The sequence below is a fragment of the Archocentrus centrarchus genome, unplaced genomic scaffold, assembly GCF_007364275.1.
Source record: "Archocentrus centrarchus isolate MPI-CPG fArcCen1 unplaced genomic scaffold, fArcCen1 scaffold_32_ctg1, whole genome shotgun sequence".
In the NCBI taxonomy this organism is placed as follows: domain Eukaryota; kingdom Metazoa; phylum Chordata; class Actinopteri; order Cichliformes; family Cichlidae; genus Archocentrus; species Archocentrus centrarchus.
In genome coordinates, this window is record NW_022060260.1 from 1,109,001 (window position 1) to 1,115,000 (window position 6,000).

A 6,000-nucleotide genomic window follows, 5' to 3' on the forward strand; every position below is an offset into this window, starting at 1 on the left:
AAAACACAGATGCATAAAAAGTGTTCTCTGCAGGCAGACTGAGCCACCTCCCCAAAGCCCTCCGAAAAAAGGAGAATAAAAAAAACAACGGCTCCTGATTAGTCTTTGTCAAAATATTTGCAACAGAGGAATTCTACCAGGCGAGCGTGGAATCGGCTCTCCTACAAAAGAGCCATCTTCCCTGAGTAACAAGTTGGTGCAATGAGTGTCGACAGAAGAGGAGCTGAAATCCCCCCTGGGCTAGAGAATATCCCGCTATTGTAGTCTTAACCCGCGAGACCTGGCTGGGAATGTACAGCTTTCACAGTCACTTCTCATCCTATTTGTAGCAGTGCTGCTGATGTGCGAGCGGCCGGGGCTCGGCCGGTCACTCCTCTCCCTCTTCCTTCCACCTTTCTCTTTTTATCACCTCCTCAAAGCTCTTTATTTCAAAACAGAAAGAGTCCACAAATATTTGGGGGCGCCCCGATTCATATGTACCCCCCCCCGCACCCGTGCGAGCACGCACACACACACACACACACACACACACACACACACAGACAGACAGACCAGCAGCAGCACTTTTTTCATCTTTCTTTTTGTATTTTTTGTTCCACAAGGCAAGTTTCATTAAAGATCCAATTATGCAAATGAGGTGCTGGAGAGGCAGTTGAATATGCACTATAATGGTGTACAGTAATCGTTCGACACAATATACGGCATCCGGGGCCAGATTTACGAGTGCAACAGAACTGGAACGCCTCCGTCCTTTGGTGAAAACCTCTTGATCATAATTAAAGGTGCAGGAGTTCTCACTCCCTCCTTCTCTCTCCCTCCATCTTGTGCTACTTTGGTGTGCTCATTAGCAGAGGTCTGGAAGTTTACAGAGGTCACATCCACGACGCAGAGCAGCTAAAGAGCAGACATGACATGTGCCTCGCAGTCAGTGGTGGTATGTGAAGTGGGTATAACCTTCCATCTTGTGGAGGTATTTACCACTGTCTTAGCCGAGCACGGCTGAATGCTAAGCAGGAACAATTCTCTGCTTCAGGACCTCTGATTGATGTGTGCTTGCCGGTTTGTGTTAAGCTGTTGTCTGTGGAAATGACACGGCTGAAAACACAGTGCCGCTCGACACATCAAAAGGGAAAACAGTCCTGACATCGCATGACGCATTCTTAAATCCAAAATGCTAACGAACTTTGAGGAAGAAGAAATAATACCAAAGTGGAGCCAAACTCGGTAAAGCCCGAATGCCGAGGAGGCTCAGCAGGGAGCCGCAGCAAACAAAGGGGAATCTCAGGGCTGTGCTTTCCCTTTTTTCACCACATTCCTGCTGCTGATGTGAGGACAAGGCCGGAGCAGCACCTGGACTCCGAAATGACCCGCGAGCACGCGCCTCCTCGGCCTTATTTTACAAAGCTGGGTCTGATAAGAAGATTGAAGTGAAAAACACCTCTCCTCCTCCGACCCCCCCCCCCCCCCCCCAAGCCCGACTCCCCCGGCTGCCCAGACAGGCAGACGCTCCTTGTGATGGCACCCCGGCATGAGAGGACTGAGTCGAGCCTATCTGTCAGCGCCTCATCTGCCCCACACTCTTTATTCTTAGATCAAACTGACGTCCATGATTACCCCCCTTCCACCCCACTGCTCCTCCAGCTCTCAACCTCCCAACTCTTACCGAGCTCTCAGGACAAACACAGGAAAACAGGAAAACTGCACAATGATCCGTTCAGTCACATTTAAATTAGAAACATATTTATTTCCTGCTCATCTTCCATATTTCAAACTGCCGTTAATTTTCAGTGGCAGAGGCAAAGCTCATTTTATTCCCCCCAAAATGTACAGCTGATTAAAAATAACCGGGATGTGATCGGCAATCATCGCGCTTTAAAAGATTTGCTCATTTACAAATTCAATCAGCACAACCAGATCCTAAAAATGTCGAATTATGAAGAAAGGTCAGCGACACAAAACGCCTTCAAACTTCCTTCAATTTCTCCCCACAGTGGAATAATTCAGAATTCCTGCTCCTTAAAAAGCAGCACTGAGGAGTGAAAAATTTATTTCACCAACAAAAATTCAAACAAATGTGCTAAAAAAATGGGACTGAGATTTCTGAGGCGCTCATCCCGACTTCGCATCCCAGATTTGATTATGTCTGTGCAGCTGTTCAGAGCCGCCTCACTCCCAGCTCCACAGCTTCTCTGGTTTGAACTCTGGAAATCAAGGTCACAGAGGCTCGACCCAGCCCCCCCCCCAAACACACACACACACACACACACACACACACACACACACACACACACACACAGAGTGGCTCCTTGTTAGCAGAGTGAGGACGATCAGAGTGGAAATGCAGAAGCAAACCCGGCCGTATCCTCAGCCTTCCCCCGTAGGTACCACACAGGAAAGTGGGGGGGGGGGGGGGGGGGGGGGGGGGCTACACATATCAGTTCATGTCTGGCTGATGATGGGACCTGGCCGATCCTGCCTGCCCACCACCGCCCTGATCCCAGCGGACTGGGAGCCCTGGCCTCGCAGCCGGTACAGCTGGAGCCCTCTCCCCATAATTACATGAGGCTGACGCTGGGCTGCTCTGAGCTGCAGGCTCACTTGAATTTGTCCGACTGACTGTGCACACATATTTTGTGGACTGCTGCATTATATAATGCGTGTGGCTTTGTGCGTTCCTGTCATGGCGCTCGGGTGTCTCTGATTTTCTGTGTTTTTTTCTTTGCTTTTTCAGAAGTCTGATTGTGTTCACGTCAAGTAATTCACCATGTGTCGGCCTGACAACGCTGCGGCTCCAGTCGAGTGGGTCTACTCGACCGCGGGACTGACTGACTGACTGACAGGCTGCTGAAAAGAGGACGGATTTGATCCCATCCTTTGCATGCCACGTTCCCTCTCTCTGTCTCTCCCCCTCCGTCTGTCTCATCACTCCTTCTCCCTCGTTTGCAGCTGAGAGATGCGTATCGGTGCAGTCAGTCACGGCCCGCGGCCCCCTCAGCGATGCTGACGCGGACACAGGTGGGAAAGCAACTAACACGAGGCCAGCGACGACCGCCACACAACACATTTCGAGCTCGATCGGTCAGAAAGTTGCAACACAAGAAAATGTCAGATCTGTGGTGCTGTCTGTGTGTGTGTGTGTGTGTTTCTGCTTTAATAAATCTCACACAAAACATCTCACCCATAAACAAGAATTAATCTCTGTGATTTTCCATGAAGTGAAGATAAATAATGTTTGCATATTTTATGAGAATTCTTATTTTTAATGACAACAACACTTAAAATTAATTGGATAATTAATCAGGAGGTGGTACGTGAGGCTGAAACCTATACTGTATGAAGGCAAAAAAAAAAAAAAAGGGCTTAATGAACATGAAATAAATTGCTAACAATCCACTGAGGCCTTGACACCAAATTCATGACATGAATTCCTCCAACAGGCCGATGTGCACAGCAAGGCCTTTTCTCAAACTCTTCCCAAATATTTCACCCCAAAAGAATGACAACATGTGAAGCTGCAGCAGCAGAGAGGTGCAGGAGAGGGCAAACAGGTCCGTGCTGTCAGGGAGCACACACACTCATCCAGCTGATATTTCTTCTCCAATAAGGGACTGAAAGGAGCTGACAAAAGGGGTTTACGCCCAGACACAATTTCAGACATAATATCCGCCCTGTGCATACCATTACACAATGACAGCATCTCAGCTCAGCTCTCTATCTATTTATTCGTTTTCCTCGCACAATGAATCTGAGGAAGAAGCAACTTTTTCTGGCTGGAGTCAACTTTAGGAAAGGTTAGGGAAACATGGGAAACGGCCTGACTGACACTGTGAAGTATTTTAAGAAAGATGCCATGTGTCTTCAGAGTCATTGTGCAGCGCTGCCGGCTGCTGGAAGTGGGTGGATATCCCAGGTCAGATCACTCAGGGGTCAACTCTACTTCCAAGAACAGGTCCTCCCCACCCAAGAAGCGGCCTATACAGGCGCTTCAGCCCGCATTACCGCCTTCATCATACGAACTGATTTTTTTTTTTTAATATTAAATCAACGCTGCACATTCGGACACGCGAGCCTCGATGTGGGAATTCACACACACCGGCTAATGCACGGAAACCCTCCAGCCTGCTGGATATTTCGGATGTCCTAAAAATATCCCCCACCCCCCTCCTAAAAATAAATATATATATTTAAGAATATAAGGCGAAAAGTGGTGAAAGCGCTGACACGTTACACAGCCGACCTGCTGCATCCGTCTGACAGAAAAATATGAGCTCCGTCATTTTATATTTACACAGTAACGGATGCCTATCAGCCTTTTTAACTTGGCTCTCTCGCTCTTAAAAACTAAAGTCCGCAGCTTTACCCCATCCCCGTCGGAGTGACAGCGGCTCCCAAAAATGTCGATTTCAGCGCGCGTTCGTCCGCACATATGACATTTACCCCCCTCGTGTGAATGCCATCAAAACGTCTCCTCAAAGCATAATGCAGAGGCTGCTTATTCATTAGAGAGGTCGATCACTGCACAAAATGGCAGGTCTCACCGGCTCTCCTTCCATCTCACAAGTTTTGACACGTGGTGCCAAGCGCACCGGTAAACTTTAATCTTCCTCCTGAATTCTTTCAGTCCGAGTGGGGGAATCGGTGAAAAAGTTGTTTTTTTTTTTTTTTTTTTCCAGCACACTCCAAACGGGAACGCGGCTGGACTTCCCTCAAAGTCTCCCATTGTACCGCTGACCCGTCTGCGCAACACCGCAAAGCCGTGCGCCCTTTACGCACACCCAGGGTTACAGAGCAGAAACAGCAGCGACAAACACACCGCGTTCCCGAGTGTTTTGTTGCGGATTAAAAGCAGTTTGCTGCGCGCTGAGCTGCGCGCTGTGGAGCGGGGCAGCCCGACTCTTTCGCTCCCAGCTGCTCTTCCGTCGTCGTTTTTTTTTTTTTTTTTTTTTTTTAAACGATCGTCACCCGCTTCGGATAATTGCTCTGTTATTTTCTAATCACGACTGGGAAGACAGCAGAGACTCCCGCTGCGATTCTCCCACACAAACAACCCCAATCCTCCCCAAAAACTGACTTCCCAGCGAGTACGGCAGCCCGAGCCCCGGTGCGAGCCCCATCTCGGACCGCAAGCTGCACACTTCTTACCTTTGAAATTTGGCGAGGCGCCGGCTAACTCCTGCGCGTAAACGATGCGTTGTGAGAAAGAGTGTTCATTGAATAATGAGGCATGTCCATATGATTTGACCGGATCATATTCTTGTCGGATGACGGGGGTGTTGAAAAGTGCGCTTAGGACCTGTTAAAGACTGTCCACTCCTCGATCCTTCCTACAGCTGCTCCCTGCCGCGCATCCCGACTTTAACGTGAAAAATGCGCCTTTATTAGTTGTCTGTGTCTTTCTGAGCTCCCTCAGTGTGCTAACACTGATGCCGATCGCCAGCCATCAGCATATTCCCTTCATCTTTCAGCCTGGACTCCCCCTATCTGGTAGGTGAAATGCATTGTACCGTTAAAAAGGCACTCCATTGTAGAAAGCAGAGCCGACTGGTCTTGTGGTATTCGCCGTTGCAGCTGATGAGCCCAGCGGTGATCAGAAGCTCGTTTAAAGAAATAATCCCCTCGTCATTACATTTCCCCAGGCAGAAGGAAAAAACGCGGTTCACGGCCACCTTAGTTTGTTTCTGACCTTGAAGTGCCCATAAAGAGTGTTTTATTTCAAAAGCTGCCCTCTGCACACAGGCACTCAGACCCAGGCAGCTCCGGCACCGAGCGGTGAAAACTGGCTGGGATAACAGCCTCCGTGCACACACAGCAGGTCACCAAATCACTCCTAAAAGTAGAATTTCTTACCTTGTTTTAGGGAAACTGTTGGGATTCTCTCCTTCTTCTCCTCGCCTTAGAAAGTCCAGGATAAACGAGTGTTTCCTCCTCTGCGTCCTGAGCGTCAGTCACCGCTTAAGAGAAGTAATGAGTGATAAAAAATGACGCTCATCTATCTGCACT

At 48.8% G+C, this 6,000-nt stretch overlaps 1 protein-coding gene across 4 annotated transcripts in view; it reads right to left on the reverse strand.

Moving 5' to 3' along the window:
- znf536 (zinc finger protein 536) overlaps positions 1 to 6,000 on the reverse strand; it is a 206,650-nt gene that overhangs the window by 200,377 nt on the left and 273 nt on the right. For 2 of the 4 annotated variants that reach the window (XM_030724132.1, XM_030724134.1), the window contains exon 1: positions 5,143 to 5,454. The gene's annotated coding sequence lies outside the window, so the exon portion shown is untranslated. Of the gene's footprint in view, positions 1 to 5,142; positions 5,455 to 5,847 lie in introns of those variants that run through there. The other 2 variants (XM_030724136.1, XM_030724131.1) reach the window with 1 other exon arrangement.